Source organism: Pantherophis guttatus, chromosome 9 (genome assembly GCF_059756535.1).
Source record: "Pantherophis guttatus breed Tessera chromosome 9, ASM5975653v1, whole genome shotgun sequence".
NCBI classification, from domain to species: domain Eukaryota; kingdom Metazoa; phylum Chordata; class Lepidosauria; order Squamata; family Colubridae; genus Pantherophis; species Pantherophis guttatus.
In genome coordinates this window covers 14,646,792-14,669,578 of record NC_142071.1, presented here as the reverse complement: position 1 = coordinate 14,669,578, position 22,787 = coordinate 14,646,792, and positions in this window count along the sequence as shown.

The window sequence follows — 22,787 nt, the reverse complement described above, 5'->3', positions numbered from 1 at the left end:
GCCGCATCTGACAAGTAGTCTTCCCCCCAGTCCTGCATGTGGTTCCACACTTGGGTCAGGAAAAGCCCCAAGGTCTTCGGATTCCCTCCATACTTTTTGGTTAGGGGGGAATTTTTGGCTTTTTGCATCTCCGGGGTGGGGCCTGCAAGTCTGGGGGTCCCTGGGCTGCTGCATCCCTCGCTTGGGTCCCAGAAGCCTGAGATGTTCCTTCCCCAGCTTCCTCTTCCTTTCCCCCACAAGCAGTCTACTCTGGATCCACTCTGAGGTAATCTCCTCCCTTCCCCACAGGGAATACATAAGACTCACAGGTTTTCCGGCTTTCTTCGGCATCGTGGAGGAGTTGCATAGCTTGAGCAATCACGAGGCTCTCCTTTTGCTCTTGCAGCCACACTGCCTCTCCCTTATGGGGTCTGGAGCTGGTTACCCCTTGGGGGGTCCTCGCCAGGTCCGGCAACCTTCCTACTTCCTTCGACCATCTGGCTTCCTCTGGCTCCTCTCTCAGCTGAATTTTTTCCATCCATTTCGCAGATTCCTTTTCTGCTTGAAGTGAAGTTATGGTAGAGCCAGAAGCCCCCATCTGATCTCCATCACTCTCTTGATCAGACATACTTTGGGTTCAGCCCCCTCGGTAGTTATCCGGGTTGGCTGGAGAAATGAGATTCTGCTTAATGTCAGGTATGCTTCCTTCAAAGTCCAAGAAAGAATGACCCAAACTCCATTGTTTATAGAAACAGGTACTTTTGCTGGAAAATGAAGTGATCACAACCAAGGGAAAGCAGAATCTGAGGCAAAAGCGTGAAAATTACAGATAGAAAGCATTCCCTCCCACTGTCCATTGTAAATCATCCAATCCAAGGGTCTCCCAGAGGTCAGGTGGGAGCACACGTCTGGCAGCGTCATCAATCAGGAATGCCACGACTGCTGACCCAATAGCAGCTTCAAAGATGCAGCCCAGTAGCTAAATATCACTTTCGTTTCTTCATCTCTCCAGCAAGCTTCCCCCCTCCATGCCAACTCCCCCTCCCCCCATTACCATGGCAGCCAAAGCAGTAAAGGCGGAGGCTGACAGTGTGGCTTGGTGGGGGGGGGTTAATGTGACTGGGTGGGCATGGCCAACTTTTTTTTTTAACTTTTCAAATCATTTTTTCTGCAAATGCAAAAAATTCTTTGAAAAGGCTCTGCCGATCAGGCAACACAGCTGGGATTGTCAGAGCCTTTTCAAAGCATTTTTTTAACCACCTCTTCATCTGAAGAGGTTGCAGAAAAAAATGCTTTAAAAGTCTCTCTGATGATCCCAGCTGAGTTGCCTGATCATCAGAGAGACTTTTAAAGCATTTTTTTCTGCAACCTCTTCCAGGGAAGAGGTGGTTAAAAAATGCTTTGAAAAGGCTCTGACAATCCCAGCTGCGTTGCCTGATTGGCAGAGCCTTTTCAAAGCATTTTTTTAACCACCTCTTCCCCGGAAGAGGTTGCAAAAAAAAAATGCTTTGAAAAGCCTCCGACGATCCCAGCTGAGCTGCACGATCATCAGAGCCTTTTTCTTTTTACTTTTAAAAGCATTTTTTTGGTAGAAGAAGTTGTAGAAAAAATGCTTTTAAAAGTAAAAAAAAAAAAAGCCTCTGATGATCATGCGGCTCAGCTGGGCATGGTGGGGCGGATTTTTGCTACCGGTTCTCCGAACCACCCGCCGACATTGCTACCAGATCGTGTGATCCGGTCTGAACCGGGAGCATTTCACCCCTGGTATATTCCCTATGACACTCTATTGAAGCAAAAGTTGGATTTTGAAAACTAGGAAATTATGTTAATGTTTTTGAATTTGGTGTTACAGAAGAATACCATGAACAGCCAGGAAAACAAACCAATGGGTCATCAAACAAATTAACTTAGCACTCTCACTGAAAGTATAAATTACCATTTTCAAAATAGCCCATTTTGGACATATACCATGGACACCTAGTTCTCTAGAGAAAGTTCTGATATTGGAAAAAGTGGAAGGAAAGAGGAAAACCACCAGCAAAGTAGAAAGACTCAGTAACAGTGACAAGGAATACACCTTTGAAAGAACTAAAAAAACCAGACTACAGAGAGATCATCATGGAGAAAATATAACTGTGTAGCTGCTAAGAATGAGCACTTTTTGATAGCACTTAATAATCAAATATGTATACAATAGGATTGCTCTACAAACCTGGATTAGAGATGGGTGACTCTGTTTCACTAATGTTTTCATCCCCCCCCCCCAATATATGTCCAGTCCAGTAATGGAAAAAGCCGAACAATTGTCCTCACATTTCAGCAACTGTTAGATCTTCAATCTACTTTTAGCCTTGCAATGGAAGAGGATAGATTCTGATGTACTATACTAATGATATAAGGGGTCTTTGCAGATGTTTCATTACCTAAACTAGGTAACATCACCTGATGATGTTACCTAGTTTGGGTAATGAAACATCTGCAAGAAAACAACCCAGCCCTGAGAGAACCAAGGACCTCTCATGTCAACCCTGATCTACAAACATTGAGCTACATTGAGCTACAACCCTGAGCAATATACTACTGATTTACTGATATCTTGAATTGTTGGAGAATACTCAGAGGAAGAAAACAAGGAAGGATGAACTTTCTATCTTTCAAACATAGAAACATTGGAAAAAAGAAAATATAAATGCTCATTGTTCCTTCTTTTTTGTAATCTTTGCTTCTTTTTGATTGGGTACCTGCTTAATTGTTTATCTTAGTTTTCTGTAGCATTCTAAATCAACCTGTGGAAAATGTTGGCTGCATTACAATGTTTAACAAAATTGTTTTGGTTGTAAGAACTGAAAATATTAGAATGCCAATTCCAAGTTATAGGAAAGAGAGCATTTATATTAATCATACTGACAGTGATTTTAATCAAATGGGTTATTCTTAACAAAAAAGATGTTTGAACAATATTGTTATTCTACCTTAGGGGAACATTTACAGAATTAGGAAAAGCAGATCAAATGACAATAAAGAAAGCCAATGAAAATTTACTCATAACCTACTAAAGGTATTGCAAGAAGAAGGAGGCACAGATTGGGGAGATATGGCTGTGATGTTAGATGCAGAATTGGTATGTTATTTTTGATCATATCTTTTTTATACATAAAGCAGAATAGAATAGAATAGAATAGAATAGAATAGAATAGAATAGAATAGAATAGAATAGAATAGAATAGAATAGAATAGAATAGAATAGAATAGAATATTGGCCATGTGTGATTGGACACACAAGGAATTTGTCTTGGTGCATATGCTCTCAGTGTACATAAAAGAAAAGATACGTTCATCAAGAATCATAAGGTACACGCAATCTCTGACAGGTCCAGTAGAACCACAAGTTTTAACTCTGGAAGCCTTGCAGCAAGCTTTAAAGTTGCAAGCTTATACTTTAGAAGAAAAAATTACCTCTGCTTTTGATGAAAAAATGAAGGAGGTGACTGATAAAATGAACGAAGTAATTGGAGAAATGACAGAAATCAAAGATGTAATTCAAGCTCGAAATAAGGAAATTAGAGAAGACATTATTTTCGCATTTCAAGGTCTGGCAAGTCACATTTGAAGGGCTAGATGAAAGTTTAGAGGAAATTAATCAATCAAACGTGAATTTGGAGAATAAAATGGGAGCGGTTCAGACACAGATAGAAAAAGCAGACTCAGAGGTGATGATGATACAATATAGATCAATGGAATTTGCTATAAGAGTAAGAGGTCTGAAAGAAAATACCCAAGAGAATCTGAGAGAGATCTTTGCAGAAGCCTTTGTACAGATAACTGAAGAAAGAAAGGAGGATTTGGATTGGTAAATTGATAAAATCTATCGTGTTAATTCATGGGTGGCTAGGCAGAGAAATTTACCAAGAGACATTGTAATTTACTTTACAACAAGGAGGCTATGAAATGTGATTTTACAGGCTTCTTACAAAAATAAACTTCAAGTGGCAGGGCAGGAAGTTTTAACATTGAAAGAAATCCCTCCCAAAATGTTGAGAGTGAGGAAGGACTATGCTTTTTTGGTGGATGAACTTAGAAAGCATCAGATACCGTATAGATGGGAGGTGCCATCTGGATTGGTGGTGGATTATTCAGGACAGAGATTTCAATTTAATACAGTATGGAAGGCAAGAGATTTTCACTTTAATGTATTAAAGGCTGGAGGTTCACTTTCTCCAGAAATCAGAAGAAGAAAGGAAACAGAGGGAGGAAGAAAGGGAGCGAAAGAAACTACGCAGGTTCAGATACAGGCTCAAGGAGGGGCCTCGATTGTTGAAGAAGATTTACTACAACTTATGAGTTCTGCTCAAGACATGAACATATCTGGCAAAATAGAGGAACCAAAGGATCAAAGAAAGACTCGAGCAGCAACGAAACGCCAAGAGGAATTAAAGGTGCAGCAAGCTCAGATGAAAGCACAAAAAACTACAAAATCAGAAGCAGTGGGAGGGGAAGGCCAAAGATTAAAGATGACCTTCAGCTAATGCTTCAAAAGCTTCAAATTGCCAAAGATGGCAAGTAAATTTCTAACCTGGAATGTTAATGGATTAAATTCACTGCAAAATAGGAGGAAAATATTTCATTACCTGAAACAGTATAAAAATGACATTATATGTTTACAAGAGACACATATTAGAATGCAAGATCAAAAATATTTAATAAATGCAAGATTGGGGACACATTTTGTAGCATCTGCACCAGAAAAGAAAAATGGTATAGTTATATACCTAAAAAAAGGTTTAATAGCTAAATTAATTGAAGCAGATGCACAAGGAAGATATATTGCAATTGAAATCTTAATAGAAGGGGAAAAAAACATTATTGACTGGAATATATGCACCAAATCAGCAACAAGAAAGTTTTTATAAGACTTTACATGCTAAGTTAATACAATGGGATTATAAAACACATATAATGATGGGAGACTGGAATGGAGTTTTGGATATAAAAAAGGACAAAAAAGGATCTTTGCAAAATATCCAAACATGTGCCAGATTGCCTAAATTTTTTTTTGATATGATGGAGGATATGGAGCTGAGAGATATTTGGCATGAGAGGAACGGAGAAGAGAAAGATTTTACCTTTTTTTCTGATAGACATATGAAGATATATGAAGAGTAATGTAAGACAAATAGTTAATATATTGGAGTATTTGGGAAAAAACAACCAGGTCCCTGCAGTGCTTATATTTTTAGATGCAGAAAAAGCATTTGATCGACTGAACTGGATTTTTTTATTGAAAATAATTGAAAAGATGCAATTTGGAGAGTGCTTTATACAATCTATTAAGGCAATATATCAGCAACAAACGGCACAAGTAATAATTAATGGTAGTTTAACGGAGACTTTCAATATAAAAAAGGGAACAAGACAAGGATGTCCTTTATCTCCATATTGTTTATCTTGACTCTGGAATTTTTGTTGAATAAAATACGTGGCTCAGATAAAATAAGGGGAATCAAAATTAGGCATGAGGATTATAGGGTACGAACATTCGCAGACCTTGACCCAACCAATAAATTCAGTTATAGGTTTAATGGATATAATTAATCAATATGGACAAGTTTCTGGATTTAAAATTAATGCAGGGAAAACGAAGATAATAATAAAAAATATGGTTACAAGTCAAAAAGAAGAAATTGAAAGAATAACAGGATTTGAATCAGTTAAGAAGGTTAAGTATTTAGGGGTTTATATTACAACATCAAATGTGAAACTATATAAGTATAATTATGAATTGTTGTGGCAAAAAATTCAGAAAGAGATGGAAAGTTGGAAAAAATTGCAATTATCATTGCTGGGAAGGATAGCTGCAGTGAAGATGAATATTTTGCCAAAGTTCTTATTTCTTTTCCAAATGATACCAATATTGAAAAAAGATGGAAATTTGAATGAATGGCAGAAGGGTATTACTAATTTTGTGTGGGCAGGAAAGAGACCAAGAATAAAACGAAAAATAATGCAAGATACACGTGAAAGAGGAGGTCTCAAAATGCCTAATTTAAGATTGTATTATGAGGCAGCTGTGCTCTCAGCAATTAGTGATTGGATTAATTTAACAGAAGAGAGAATATTGAACATTGAAGGGTATGATTTGTTATATGGATGGCATGCATATTTACTATATGATAAAAAGGTGGATAAGAATTTTAAAAGTCATATATTAAGAAATGCATTATTACGTGTATGGAAAAAGTATCAATATAAATTAAATAATAAATTACCTATATGGACAATACCTAGACATATGATAGAGAATATAAGTGTGGAACAGAAACAAGATGTGATTACTTATAAAGAGCTTCTTATTTTGGAAAGAGGTATATTGCAATTAAAGTCTTTAGAGGTATTAAAGGAAGAAAGGAAAATTCAAACTTAGTGTTGTGGCTCCGTTGCCTGAGCCTGGGCTATCAACTCTGAGAGTGAGGGGGAGGAGTTGGCAAGGCCTCCCTCTCCGGGACCTTCCTCTCTGGCAATGCCTCCGGAGGACACCGAAGGCCAAACGATAGGCTCAGAGCCAAGCACGTCCCCACAGCCACAGGTGGACAGCGACGAGGAAAATAAGTTCTGGCTGGACCCTCGCCAGAGGCGCAGGGAGAAGCATGCGCAGCAGAGGGGAAGGCGTGCCAGAGATTAGCTGAGTCACTGGACCACACCCCATAGGCTATAAAAGGGAGTGTGGTGGCCATTCGGACTCTGTGATGGACAAAGCTAATCTCTGGCGAGGCACTTTGCACCTTCGGACAAAACACCTATTTGTTGTGGATTTAATTACAAACTGGACTATTCAAACTGTGTGTATTTTTGTCTGTGTTATCAGAGTAAAAGCTCTTGGCAGGCAGCCACGGAGTTGCTGCCAAGTTCCTTATCACTGACGTTGAGTGTTTGAAGAGTTTATTTAACCCTCGTCTGGCTGGTTGGGTACGGGGACAGAACACTTGGTTTCAGTATGGACGGTTGTATACTAGATGGAAAGAAGATCAGAAAATTGGTATTTTGCAAAATGAAGAAAACTTGACTTCCTGTGATCTCACAGCAGCCGGAGGAGGCAAAGGATTCTTCTCCCGAGCTGATTCTCCGTTCGCTGTACCTGGCGGCTTCATTGAAGTTTCTTTGAAATCAACACCGAGTGGGAAAGCTTGGTGGAAAAGAGGGGAGTTTGCCAGCTCCGTGTGGAAAGTGCAGGCTGCATGAAGAGACTAAAGTTCCTCCCCGATGCCGGCACAGTGAGAGGATGCCTGTTATGGTGCCCCGAGGCTGTGGCTTACTGCTTGAGGAAGTCTATTCATCCAAACCAAACTAAAAGACTGATTCGGTAATTTGAGACTGTGATTCGATTGGAAGCTGCAAGGTAGTGGAGTTTAAAATATTTCCTACTCCCAGAGCCTAAACTGAGTGAGGTGGCAGTGAAGTTAGTTGGCAGTTTGAAAAGATTATCAACTTTGGATTATAACTGATCACTGCGATCTGATTTCACCCTGTTTTACTATTGGTGAATTTTGAATTTTGACTTACTGTTTGGGAATGTGATTCCCCCACAGACCTTGAAAGAAAGAGTGCTGTGCTTCCTTTGATTTTCCTATCTTTGACTTAGTACTAACATTTTCTGTTTTTGAAAAACGCCATTTGTATGAGCAATCACTTTTGAATTTGTTTCATTGCAAGAAGAGCTGGAGAACTGGAAAAGTTGGTGTCTGCTGCCATCTAGTGACCAAAATTGCTAAGTACATCTAGATTCATTATAGTTGGACTTTTCCCCCTTCCCTTTTTTCCCTTTTCCTTTCCTTTCCTATTTCCTTTTAGATAGCCAGTAGGAATTAGATACCAGTAGGAATTAGTGAGCAAATTTACCCCTAGTGTGGTTTGGACATTGGACGTAACGAAGCAAGAGTGAATTTTGATAATAGGTGGTGAAACCATTTGATGTTGTATGATTGCTTGGAAAGACTTTTTAGGAATATCCAAAATGGCTACCATGACTACTACTTTGAAGAAGAAGGCAATCACAACCTCTTCAGCCTCATCTCCAGCCACTACCTCTGTGACACTACGAAGATCATCTGAAGACGTGGCTACTCCGGGAAAAGCATCGACGCAAGATATTCTCCAGTCTATACAGGAAACATTGATTAAAAATCAAGATTCAACATCAAAAACCTTGGAAGAGCTGAAGAGGAATGTTGAAACGTTAACTATTGCGACAAGGTTGTTTCATGCAAAGTTTGAGGAGGTCCAAAATACTTTGACTAATCATGAGGAATGGATTCAAGCTTCCGAGATAAAGACCGAGAAGGTGACATGTAGGATGGAGCGCCTCGAACTCCTGCAAGGCTTGGCTAATAAAAAAATTGAGGAAGAGATTATCTTCCTCGAAATGGATAGATCTGGCTACTTCTTACGGTTTCAGAATGTCCCTGAAGAGAAAGGTGAGCACTTGGATGTACTAATGGGAGAGATCGTTGCAGGAATTACTGGAAGAGATTTTGCAGAAGTTTCAAGAGATATTGTCGATGTGTACTGAGTATATACCAGCTATGCTCAGCACAACAAGCTCCCTAAAGAGATCCATGTTCAATTTACTAGAACAGCACTAAGAGAGTGTTTCGGAAAACGAGGGACCAAGCTTTTACCTACAAAGATAACTGACTAACAGTATTGCCCCAGCTCCCGAGACGAGTACTAGACATTCGGAGGAAATATGACTTTTTGACAACATGGCTGAGGAAGCAAGGGACACGTTATCATTGGCTTCTACCGGAAGGCCTGATGTTTACCTGGCAAAAACAAAGGTTACGATTGGAATCCGTACAGGAAGCGCAGGATTTCGCGGAAGCCTATATTAATCTTAGTGACCAAGAGAGTGAAGGTGGTAACCTAGGTAAGAGCCAAGAATAGGTAGCCCAGGAAACAACAGCCACAGAGCATATTGGACATGACAATGATACAGCCCAATCTGGAGAAGAAAGAGGAACAAATTTCCAAATCAAGACCAGATCCCAGAAACTCAAGAACGCAGGTAAGTAGAAGTGCTCAACCTGTTTTCCGTTAACATCAATGGCCTGAATGCTCCCACTAAGAGGAAAAAGGTCTGGGCTAAACTTCAAAAAGATAATTATGATATTATATGTTTACAGGAGGCCCACATAAGGAAAGACCACTCTAAGATTTTAATTTATCCTAAACTGGGGAAGTTGTATGTATCCTTGGCCGACCAGAAGAAAAGGGGAGTTGTTGTTTACGATCAGAGAGGCCTGGTGAAACGTCAAGTATATGCAGATACAGAGGGTAGGATACTGATGTTAGAGATTAGTATTGGCCAAAAAATAGTATTGTTAGTAAATATATATGCCCCTAATGTTAACCAAATGGGTTTCTTTAAAGATTTGTATAAGAAAATTAATGAATTAAATTACGAGCATGTATGCATAGTAGGTGACTTCAACGCGATTGCTGATCCGGGACCGGATGGGATTCCTAGTGATTTTTATAAAGGAGTCTTTGACTCACTTAGTTTGCATATTAAAGATCTATTTAATGAGGTTTTACTATACTCTAAGATACCCCGGTCCTGGATGGAAGCCTACATTTCCCTAATCCCGAAACCCAAAATAGATAAAACTCTGATCCAGAACTATAGACCAATCTTGCTCCTGAATGTGGATTATAAAATTTTTGCGACAATACTAGTTGAGAGACTCCGGGTGTTCCTGTCCCGATTTATCCACCAAGACCAGAATGGTTTCCTGCCTCATAGGCATCTAAGAGATAACGTAAGGGTGGTATTGAATGCCTTAGAATACTATGAGACACACTGATATACCAATGGTAATGATTTTTCTGGATGCCCAAAAGGCTTTTGACAGAGTCAGCTGGAATTTTATAATACAACAATTGGAAGTGATGGGTTTTGGGCCTCAATTTACAAGGGCAGTTCAAGCCATCTATTCTAAACAGTCGGCAAGGCTATTGTTTAACGGATCACTATCAGATGAGATATAGATTTATAAAGGTACCAGACAAGGATGCCCTCTTTCACCGCTGCTATTTATTTTAACACTTGAACCACTTCTTAAGACGATCAGGCAGGATTCGGAAATTAAGGGCTTAAAAGTTAAAGGGGAAGAATACAAACTCCAAGCATTCGCCGACAATTTGGTTTTCATATTAGAAGATCCCCTTAATACGGGACCAAAATTACTTACGAAATTAGATGAATACGGGGAGGTAGCGGGATTAAAAATTAATAAGGATAAAACCAAAATGTTAACAAAAAATTTGTCAGGTGCCCAAAAGGAACAGATCCAAAGTATTATGGGGATTAATTGGGTCAAAAAACTTAAATATTTAGGTATTTGGCTTACAAATAGATGTTCTTCTATCAAAGAGCTCAATTATTCTAAATTATTAATAGATACAGCGAATGAAGTGGAGAGATGGCGGCATATTCAGATCTCATTTTTGGGTAGAATTGCCACAATAAAAGCCCATGTTTTACCAAAATGGATCTTTTTATTTCAAATGGCTCCTGCAAGATTGGATAAATTTTTTTTTAGGAAATTAGACCAAATTCTAAGTAAATTTATTTGGCAGAGTAAAAAACCCCGTATAAAAAGAAAAATGCTGCAAGAGCACAAAACAAGGGGCGGCTTGGGGCTCCCTATGTGGGAGCTTTATTACCAAGCTTCATCCCTGGTTTGGATAAAAGATTGGGTGATCCTCTCAAGAAAGCGCATTTTAGCAATTGAAGGATATGATTTGCAGCAGGGATGGCATTCCTTCTTGTGGTCTCAGAAAGACAAACAATCCAAATATTTTACAAATCATTATATTAGAGGAATTTTATTAAGGGTTTGGGAAATGGTGAAGAAGCAAGTTTACACACAGATTCCTAAATGGGTGTCTCCGTTAGAGGCAGTGAGCCTTCTGACTGTGCACAACACAAAGAGGAACTGGGTTTATGGTGACTTGTTGGATGAAGTTGTGAGCCTTAGACCTAGAGCCGATCTCCAAACTAGAGGATTAGATATAGATTTGTGGTCCTATGCGAAAATTCAAACTAGATTCGCTAGGGATAAACAGGAACATGGTATTTCCTTCATTTACAAACTTTTGACAAGTTTCTCCTAAGGGGCCGAAGGAAATTTATTTCCAACATTTACAATTTTCTTCTACCCAATTTTATGGCGGAGGAGATTGTAAAGGACACAATGATTGCCTGGGGGAGAAATATTGGAACAACAATTCAGCTTGATGCATGGCAAAATGTATGGAACAAAACTATGAAACTGACCCTTTCTTCCCTGTTCAAAGAAAACTTTTATAAGATGATCTACCATTGGTATCTCCCCCCCGCCAGAATCGCTAAGATGTTCCCAGGATCCTCTGATAGATGTTGGAAATGTGGGTCAGCCAAGGGTACTTTCTTCCATCAGTCGTGGATTTGTCCGTCGACTAGACGCTATTGGGGGAAAATACAGCAGTGGCTGCTGGAAATAACAGGTGTGAGCTTTCCCCTTCACCCAGACCTCTACTTATTTGGAATAAGACCGGACCACATTGACAACAAGGATTGGTACATATTTGTCCATGTCTCAACAGCAGTGAGAATGGCATTTGCTCAACTGTGGAAAGATGCAGATACTCCCCCTGACCATTTGATAATAAATAAGATTCTTCGATGTGCTGAGATGGACAGGTTAACATATATCTTAAAAGATAAGAAAGACTCAATATATAATAAAAGTTGGGACAGATGCTTTGTCTGGCTTAAAAAAAGGTTAAACCTAGGAGATAGGTGATAAAATCGTGTTATTAGATTAAATAGATATTTAATAGGCTATATAATTCTTTATAATTTTGAAAAAAACAGGCCAATTGTTTTGTAGATAATTAAAAGAACTTGATTGTATTGAAATGTTTGGTTAGGATGATATTAATTAATATTAATTGGAGAGTGAGCTTAACTCTCGGTTAGTCATGTTTGTTGTTTCGTTTTAGTCTTGTGTTTATGTGTTCCTACATTTCATTTCTTATATTGTTTTCCAATCATTATTATGTGTTAATTTTACTGTAAATATTTAATAAAAATATTTAAAAAAAAAAGAAAACTTAATAAAACAAATCAGAGATTAAAGTCCAATGCATATTAAAAGGTTGTATAATGCACTGATAGAAATAGATTCAGCAACAGAGTTAGTGAAGGGTTGTATGATAAAATGGGCACAAAACTTTGGGGAATCAATATCTATGGATGTATGGGAGAAAATATGGGTTAGAAATGTGAAGTTTACTCAAGCCCAAATCCTGGGAGAAAATTTTTATAAAATGTTTTATAGATGGCATTTAGATCCTCAAAAGTTAGCCTATATGTACCCGAGTTTACAATCTACATGTTGGAGATGTAAATGTGATGATGCAACGTACTTTTATATATGGTGGACATGTAAGAAAATTAAGGCATTTTGGATTAAGATATGGTGGATTATACAAAACGTTCTTAAAAGGAAGATAAAATTTACTCCACAGTTGTTTTTATTGGGTATAATTGTAGATTGTACAGTTATAGAGACTAATTTGATTTTGAATTTAATAACTGCAGCCAGACTTTTGGTGGCACAATATTGGAAGAAGGAAGAACTACCTTCTATTGAAGAATGGACATTAAAAGTAGTTAATTTGGCGGAGATGGCCAAAATCTCTGCATACTTGAAGGACCGTTTGAATGAAAGATACATACTAGAATGGAGAAAATGGATTGACTATATACAAAACAAATATGGGACTAAAAAGTTGCAAATAGCTTATGAATGAAATATTTAGATGATTTTTCTTTTTACTTTGACATCCTAGTACCTATGGGGGAGTTAAAGAGTAAGAGGAAGTTAAGAGTTTATAGTTAGTTTGTTTATGTTAGATTATGTTTGCTAAATGAAATACCCTGTATTTTGCTGTGGGAAGTCGGGGGGGGAGGGAGAAGAGAATGGGTGGGGGGAGGAGGGGGGAATTTGTTTGTAAAACATTTTAAAACTTTTCAATAAAAAAAAAGAATCATATGGTACAACACTTATTGATAGTCATAGGGTACAAATAAGCAACCAGGAAACAATCAATATCAATATAAATTATAAGGATACAAGCAACAAATTACAGTCATACAATCATAAGTGGAAGGAGATGGGTGGTGGGATCGATGAGAAGATTAATAGTAGTGCAGACTTAGTAACTAATTTGACAGTGTTGAGGGAATTATTTGTTTAGTAGAGTGATGGCGTTCGGGGAAAAACTGTTCTTGTGTCTAGTTGTTCTGATGTGCAGTGCTCTATAGTGTCATTTTGAGGGTAGGAGTTGAAACAGTTTATGTCCAGGATGTGAGGGGTCTGTAAATATTTTCATAGTCCTCTTTTTAACTTGTGCAGTATACAGGTCCTCAATGGAAGGCAGGTTGGTAGCAATTGTTTTTTCTCTGAAGTCTGTGTCTGTCTTGTTGGGTTGCAGAACCAAACTAGACAGTTATAGACGTGCAGATGACAGACTCAATAATTCCTCTGTAGAACTGTATCAGCAGCTCTTTGGGCAGTTTGAGCTTTCTGAGTTGGCACAGAAAGAACATTCTCTGTTTTGCTTTTTTGATGACGTTTTTGATGTTAGCTGTCCATTTTAGATCTTGTGATATGGTAGAACCTAGAAATTTGAAGGTCTCTACTGTTGATACTGTGTTTTCTAGTATTGTGAGAGGTGGAAGTATGGAAGGGTTTCTCCTAAAGTCTACCACCATTTCTACGGTTTTGAGTGTGTTCATTTCCAGTTTGTTCCGGTCACACACGAGGCTGTTGAACCTCCCATCTGTATGTGGATTCATCATTGTCTCGAATGAGACCGATCACTGTTGTGTCATCTGCGAACTTCAATAGTTTAACAGGTGGATTGTTAGAGATGCAGTCATTGGTGTACAAAGAGAAGAGAAGTGGGGAGAGCACACAGCCTTGGGGGGCCCTGTGCTAAGTGTACAGGTATCTAATGTAATTCTGCTTAGCTTCACCTGCTGCTTTCTGTTTGTTAGGAAGCTTATGATCCACTTACAAGTGTGTTCAGGTATCTGTAGTTGGTTTAGCTTAGTTAGAAGAGTGTCTGGAATACTGAACTAAAGTCTACAAAGAGGACCCTGGTGTAGGTCTTTGGAGATTCAAGATGTTGCAGGATGTAGTGCAGAGCCATATTAACAGCATCATCTGTTGATCTATTTGATCAATATGCAAATTGTAAGGGGTCTATCAGCGGATCCATGATGGTTTTCAAGTGGGACAGCACTAGCCTTTCAAAGATTTTCATGACTACAGATCAGGGGTGAAATGCTCCCGGTTCGGACTGGATCAGGCAAACCAGTAGCGATCATGGCATGTGGTTCAGAGAACCAGTAGCGATGGCAGTGCGAGGTTCCACCCACCCACCCGGTTGTCATTACTTTCTGGTTTTAACCAGGAAGTAATGTGTTTTTTAAGTAATGTGTTTTTATTGTTTTACTACCGGTTCTCCGGAAGCATTTTTAAAACATTTAAAAATGCTTTAAAAAGTAAAAAAAAAAGTTCTGACCATCAGCTGAGTGACGCGAAATGGTTGGAACTTTTTTTTTTTACTTTTTTAGCATTTTTCTACTAATGATTCTCTGCTTTTAAAAGGTAAAAGATAGGGAAAGAAAGAAATGCACCTAGAAACACTCATAAACCGCTTATGGAAAATAACTTAAAATGTGTTCTAGCTGGGAAAAGAGCAATGTGGCTATTGATCTGAAAGCCGCTTTCTGAAATCCTACTATCACTTACAAAAGAACAATGCCATTATCAAGCGAAACTGGAAAAGTGAGAAACTTGCTCTGATTTCTATCCATTGCATAACTCTCTCTCTGGTCTTTTCCTGCCATTGGTTACAAGCCTGCAACTTCCCCCTTTCTGGTGCAATCGATTTGCTCCTGGTGATTCCCCCCCCCCCCACACACTCTAAGGTTAGAAAAGGGGGCGGATTGGAAGACATGGTTTCTTCCAATCCAAGACTTATGGTAGAAGCCTGAAAGCCCCAAACTTCTGTTGTTGCTCTTTCTTTGGGAAACACCATAATGAAGCTGCTTCTCAGCAGCCTCCTGCCTCTAGGATCTGTTCAGTGAGTGTTACCCTCCATTTAGCCACTTCTGCAGGACTTGATCATCTCCAGTTAGCTTTCCTTGTCAAGCGAGAATTTCCCCCCAAATGTCCCGTCTTATACGTTTTTCCCAAGCTTCCAGATATGTGGGGCAATCTTTGGGAAAATCTTTCGAGGCAGAAGAAAACATCTCTTTTGCAATTTGGATTCTTTTTCCAAGGCAGCGTTTCTCAACCTTGTCCGCTTTTAAGATGTGGGGGCTTCAACTCCCAGAATTCCCCAATGACTGAGAAACTCTGGGAGTTGGAGTCCACACATCTTAAAGTACTTGAGGTTGAGAAACCCAGTATTAAAGGGTCCAAATATGTCTGTAAAGCAGGGGTGAAATTTAGAAGATTCTGAGAACCAGCAAATGCCACCTCTGGCTGGCCCCGGAGTGGAGTGGGAATGGAGTTTTTGCAGGATACTTCCCCCAAGAGTGGGGAGGGAATGGAGATTTTGCAGGATCCCTCCAAGAGTGGGGTAGTAATGGAGATTTTACAGGATCTTTCCCCTGGAATGGGGTGGGAATGGAGATTTTGCAGGATCCTTCTCCTGGAGTCGGGTGGGAATGGAGAATTTGCAGGATCCTTCCCCTGGAGGGGGGTGGGAATGGAGATTTTGCAGGATCCTTCCCCTGGAGTGAGGTGGGAATGGAGATTTTGCAGGATCCTTCCCCTGGAGTGGGGTGGGAATGGAGATTTTGCAGGATCCTTCCCCTGCCATGCCCAACAAGCCACACTCTCCAAGCCACACCACACCCACAGAACCAGTAGTAAAAAAAATTGGATTTCACCACTGCTATAGATGTTATAGACTGGTCTGTAGTCATTCAGTTCCTTGATGGTGGGCTTCTTCGGCACTGGGATGATAGTAGAGTGTTTGAAGCAAGAAGGAACATAGCATACCTCTAGCGATTTATTGAAGATTCAGGTGAAGATGGGGGCCAATTGGTCAGCACAGACTTTTAAGCAAGAAGGAGTTATCTTGTCTGGGCCTAGAGCTTTTTCTGGCTTTTGTCTGTGAAATAGGTCTTGCACTTCCTTTTCTGCGATCACTAGGGGTTGTGAACCCAATGGGATAGGGTCAGTTGTAGGAGGCTTGGCTGTTGTTGCTGTGTCTGAGATGGGGGTTGTGGAGATAGGTGGCTGTAATTTCCTTTCAAACCTGCAGTAAAACATGTTCAGGTCATCTGCCAGTTGTTGATTTCCTTCAGCCTGGGAAGGAGCCATATTAGGCTGGAAGGTGCTTTGTTGCCACCTTCTCATGTGTGGGAAAGTAGGAGGGGGGATTTAGTAGAGGGTTTGTCTGTAGACATAATAGTATTCTTCCTATCGGTCAAGGTCAGGGCAATCCTGCATCTGGAGAAGGAGTGGTCGGAGTGATGTCTCAAGATGGGACGGCACTTGATTGGAGCATGTGATCGACTGAGGAGTGAGGGGATGGTTTTGGGGAGTTTTGATATACTGAGGGAAAACCCAGATCTCTCAGATTCAGGTTTTCCCAGACGTGCCAGTTTACCTAATCTAGTAAAGAGAACTTTGAAAAATGCTTGCTTCAGAGTCTTTACTTGGAGTTGGGTCTTTTCTGGAATGCGGACAGGATTTTTATATGTATGTTCTGTCCCCCTTCCTCACACAGGCAAATGTAATACCAAGCACGCCTGCCAATATTTTATTAGGTAAACAGATTAGAATTCTTGGCAGACCAAGGTTTAGGCAGCAAACTGCCAAATGCCTGCCAAGACCGTTTTCACTCCCATAAAGCAGAAGAGGACTTATCTTCAGTCTGTTCCAGGAGCAACAAATTATCCACGAGACAAGAGTTTAGTCAATGTTCAGTCCAAAATATATCCAAACCGAATTTCAGAGATCATGATGTGATTTTCAGGGTTTAACTTTGTCCGTCACAAAGCCTGAAGAGCAATCCCACCCACTTTTATTTCTGGTGGGGCATGGCTCCGTGACTCAACTCAATCTCTGCCCCTCCCATGCCTCTTCCATTGCTGCGCACGCTTCTCCCTCTGACACTACCTGGGATCAAGCCAGGATTCATCATCCTTGCTCCTATCAGTTGGTGCTCCGATATGCCTTCCTCCCGGCACATCCCAGGCTGTTCCATCTGCCCTTTGGATGGAACCTGAGGCATTGCCAGAAAGGAGGTTCCTGGAGAGAGAAGCCTTGTCAGTTCCTCCCCATCACCTTTTGAGTCCTCTTCCTCTGTCAGGACAGGCTCAGGAGTCAGGGTCACAACAATGTAGCTGTATTGGACCTCAGTCCAGAAAGCTGCATATTTGGGGAGAGGGTTGAGTAGCAACTGAGTAGTGTTCCCCATTTGTCATTTGTCCTGTTCCAGGAGCTAAAGTAACTGGTTCATTGGGCTTAACAGTTAAGACAGATGCCAAATGAGTAAAACAAAGCATACTTTGGCTACAGGGTATTTTCTAATAGATACCCATATGTGCAAAGGCAGATAAATATCATAAACATAAATGTGCAAAATTCTATCGGACATGAGAGGCAAACTGTAATAATAATTTAAAAATGTGCAGATGAGGAAAATAAACTACACATTCCCTACAGCTTGTATGCCAAGGCTGTCAGCTATCTTTTTGCTGTAAAGGCCTAGTATTTTTTCTTTTTAAAAACATTTTGATTTGTTAGGCTTTTGTAATAACATATAAAATTAGATTTCCAATTTTTCTGAAATAAAAATGTGCCTCCACTGAAATTTGTATAAAACATAAATGAGTTAATTGCTTTTGACACAGAGTTAAGATTTCCAAATGAAAGACATATTCATGTTCCCCACAGTCTGAAAAGCTGAAAACACATTCCATTTTCAACAGCGAGCTTTCCCTGTGGAGTTAGACCAAGCTGTATCTCAGAATTAGCAGTAGGACTCAATTCAGCCAGAAAATTCAACTTTTGACAGCTCAGATTTGCAAAGGAAACACATATTCATGTTCCCTATGGTCTGAAAAGCCCAAAACACATTCAATTTTCAAAGGCAAGCTTTCCCTGAGGAGTTAGACCAAGCTGTATCTCAGAATTACAAGTACAACTGAGTTCAGCCAGAAAACGTATCTTTTGACACAGAGCTCAGATTTACAAATGAAAGACATATTCATGTTCTCCAGAATCTTAAAAGCCCAAAACACATTCAATTTTCAATAGCAAGCTTTCCCTGAGGAGTTAGACTAATCTGTATCTCAGAATTGGCAGGAGGACTCAATTCAGCCAGAAAATTCAACTTTTGACACAGAGCTCAGATTTGCAAAAACAAAAACAAAAAAAAACAAAACCATATTCATGTTCCCCATGGTCTGAAAAGCCCAAAAAAACATTCAATTTTCAAAGGCGAGCTTTCCCTAGGAGTTAGACCAAGCTGTATCTCAGAATTGGCGATAGGACTCAATTCAGCCAGAGAACTTAACTGTTGGCACAGAGCTCAGATTTGGAAAAGAAACACATAATCATGTTCCTCAGAGTCTGAAAACACCAAAACACATTCGATTTTCAAAGGCAAGCTTTCCCTGAGGAATTAGAGCAAGCTGTATCTCAGAATTACAAGTGCAACTCAATTCAACCAGAAAATGTAACTTTTGACACAGAGCTCAGATTTGCAAATGAAAGACATATTCATGTTCCCCACAGTCTGAAAAGCTGAAAACACATTCAATTTTCAACAGCGAGCTTTCCCTGAGGAGTTAGACCAAGCTGTATCTCAGAATTGGCAGTAGGACTCAATTCAGCCAGAAAATTCAACTTTTGACAGCTCAGATTTGCAAAGGAAACACATATTCATGTAACCCATGGTCTGAAAAGCCCAAAACATATTCAATTTTCAAAGGCAAGCTTTCTCTGAGGAGTTAGACCAAGCTGTATCTCAGAATTACAAGTACAGCTCAGTTCAGCCAGAAAACGTATCTTTTGACACAGAGCTCAGATTTGCAAATGAAAGACATATTCATGTTCTCCAGAATCTTAAAAGCCCAAAACACATTCAATTTTCTTTCTTTTTTTTATTGAAAAGTTTTACAAAGAAAATTTTTCCCCAGTATTCCCCCCACCCTTTTTCCCTCCCCACCACCCCTGCACCCCATCCCATCCCACCCTCCTCCCCAGACTTCCCAGAGCAAAATACTGGGTATTTCAATTAATAATCATAAGCTAAATTAACCTAACTATCCTTGAACTACCAAATCCCCCCCCGAAACCTTAACTCCACTATAGATAATGTAATACTTCTAAAATTTAACATTCATTCATAAGCTATTTGATATTTTCTTGTCTGATACTTATTTTGAATATAGTCAATCCACCTTCTCCATTCCGATATATATCTTTCTTGTGTATAGTCCTTCAAATACGCTGAAATTTTCGCCATTTCCGCTAGATTCGCTACTTTCAATGTCCATTCTTCAATAGTAGGCAAAAAGTCCTTCTTCCAGTATTGCGCTACCAACAGCCTAGCTGCTGATATTAAATTTAAAATCAGTTTAGTCTCTAATGCTGTACAATCTGTAGTTATACCCAATAAAAACAATTGCGGAGTAAATTTCAACCTTTTTTTCAGGCTGTTCTACATCACCCACCAAATTTTTATCCAAAATGCCTTGATTTTCTTACAAGTCCACCATATATGATAATAAGTTGCAATAATATGGAATAATTGATATAATTGGTTAAAAATCAGAAATATACAAAAAATATAGGGGAAATATTACTGATTTAAATATATATATATAATAAAAATGTTATTAGATTAAGGAGAGGTGAAGGAATATATTATAAGTAGAATTGTAGAACGTCACTCTGAAAAAATGCTTAAGAAGAAATTACACTCTTTTTGTGTATATGTTGTATAAATGGTTGTTGTGTATATGTTACATATGTCTTTTTTAATATTTATATTCAATAAAAACTACTTTTACAGATAATAAGTTGCATCATCACATTCACATTGCCAACATTTAGCTTGCAAATTTGGGTACCTACATGATAATTTTTTAGGATCTAAATGTCATCTGTAAAACATTTTATAAAAATTTTCTCTCAGGTTTTGTGCTTGCGTAAATTTAACATTTCTAACCCAAATCTTTTCCCATGTTTCTATCATCACTGGTTCCTAAAAGTTTTGTGCCCATTTTATCATACAATCCTTAACCAATTCCATTTCTGAATCTATTTCCAGTAATGCATTATACAACCTTTTAATATGCATTTGACTTTGATCTCTAATCTGTTTTATCAAGTTTTCCTCATTTTGCATAGCACCAATTTTTTGATCTTCCCTCCATCTAGCTTGAAGCTGACCATACTGAAACCAAGTGTAGATTATCCCTTCTTCTTTCAATACATTTAAAGGTTTCAATTGCAATTTACCCCTTTCCATAAAAAGAAGCTCTTTATAAGTAATCACCTCCTGTTTTTGTTCTATACTTATATTTTCTATTGCATGTCTGGGATTTGCCCATATAGGTATCTTGTAGTTTAGCTTATATTGATACTTTTTCCAAACCCTCAACAAAGCATTTCTAAGTATGTGACCTTTAAACACCTTATCCACTTTTTTTTCATATAACAAGTAAGCATGCCATCCATATAACAGATCATAACCTTCTATATTTAACATTCTCTCTTCAATTAAATTAAACCAGTCACTAATTTGTGATAAGACAGCTGCTTCATAGTACATTCTTAAATTAGGCTTTTTAAGACCTCTTCTCTCACGTACATCCTGTATAATTTTCAATTTCACTCTTGGTTTCTTCCCACCCCAAATAAAAGTATTAACCCCTTTCTGCAACTCCCTCAAATTGTTTCGGATAAGCTTTTATTAACAAAGAAAAACTAACAAACAATGCTTATAAAGCGTCTTCAAAGGCAACACCCAGGAACCGGAAACACCTCATAGAGGCACATAGAGATAAAGATTAAAAGCAACACAACCCCATAACATCTCCCCTTTTCTAATAACAGCAACACTTTCTACAAATTGAGTTTATCAGGGAGGCATGAGCATCTACCACTCCGAGTTAACGACCGGCCCTCTCACACCTGACTCTCTCACGCAGGCCGGATCTCTTCGCTCACCATTTTCTGAAGCCTCGGATGTTTTGCTATCACCAGATGCGCCAACTTGCTCAGGACTGTCATCAATGTCAGACGAGCATTCATTATTATCCTTAAGTAGGTTTGGCTTGGCAGCTGGCTCTGACCCACCCACTGGATATGAGGAGTCTGGTTGCTCAGCCACACTCAAGTCTGGTTGCTCAGCCACACGCAAGTCCACACTGTTCCGCCGATATCGGGTTCCTCCAACCTCCACCAAATAGGAGCGAGGTGCCACTTGTTGTAAACAGGTACCCCTTTCCCAACAGCCAATCCGATCTCCAGGCAGTGGTCTCCTCCAAATTTGTTCTCCCACCTTTAACTCTGGCAAGTCTCTTGCAGATCTATCATATTTGGCCTTCGCCACTTGCCTCCTCTGCCGTAGCCTTTCTGGGATCCCTTGTATCACCACGGGCTCAAGCAACTTATTTGCCACGGGTAAGGACGCCTTTAATCTCCGTGACATTAATCTTTGTGCTGGGCTACTGTCCATACCTTCGGTTGGAGTATTCCTCCAATGTAAAATAGCCTTCCACGGATCGCTACATTCGCCATGTGCTTTCCTACATAAGTTCTTAGCAATCTTTACAGCTGATTTGGCTTTTCCATTCGCTTGCGGATAACGTGGCGATGAAGTAATATGATCAAACTCCCACTCAACAGCAAATTTCTTGAATTGCAGACTTACAAATTGAGAGCCATTATCTGTAATCACTACATTTGGTTGCCCGTAACGTGCAAACTGAGACTTACATCTCTTGATGGTGGTCTCAGCTGAAAGGTCTGGCAGGAGGTCAATTTCCCAATAATACGAATAATGGTCCACTATTATCAAGTGCTCTTTCCCTGCATAATTAAACAAGTCCATACTAATGATCTGCCAGGGTCGGGATGGTATCTCATGTAACATCATAGTTTCTTTCTGTTGCCGATATGCATACTCATTACAAATGGTACAATTACTGACAAAATCCTCAATTTTGCCTCACATATTCGGCCAGTACAATGTGTCACGGGCTTGTCTATAGCATGCCTGCCCACCAATATGGCTTGAATGGATGCGCAACAACATCTCCGATCTCAATAACTTTGGCACTATAACTCTTGGACCCTTATACAGAATGCCATCTTGTACAGCGATCTCATCTCTGAAGGACCAGTATTCCCTTACAATCATGGGAACTGCCTCTTTCACATCCGGCCACCCATTCTGCACAATATTCTTTAGTGTCTGTAGGGCCACGTCAGTGTCCGTATGTTGCCTCAACTGCTGTAACCACTGATTCGTAACATTAAGATAATCTGCTTGGTTAATTTCAGCAAAACATATTTGTTCCTGTCGCAGCCAACAAACCGTCTGATATTCATGTTTTCCTCCCATAGTTGTCTGATCTACTGTGACTCTACTCAGAGTATCGCTGATATACATTTCACGTCCTGGCTTAAAAACGACATCAAGATTATAATGCTGTAAACTGA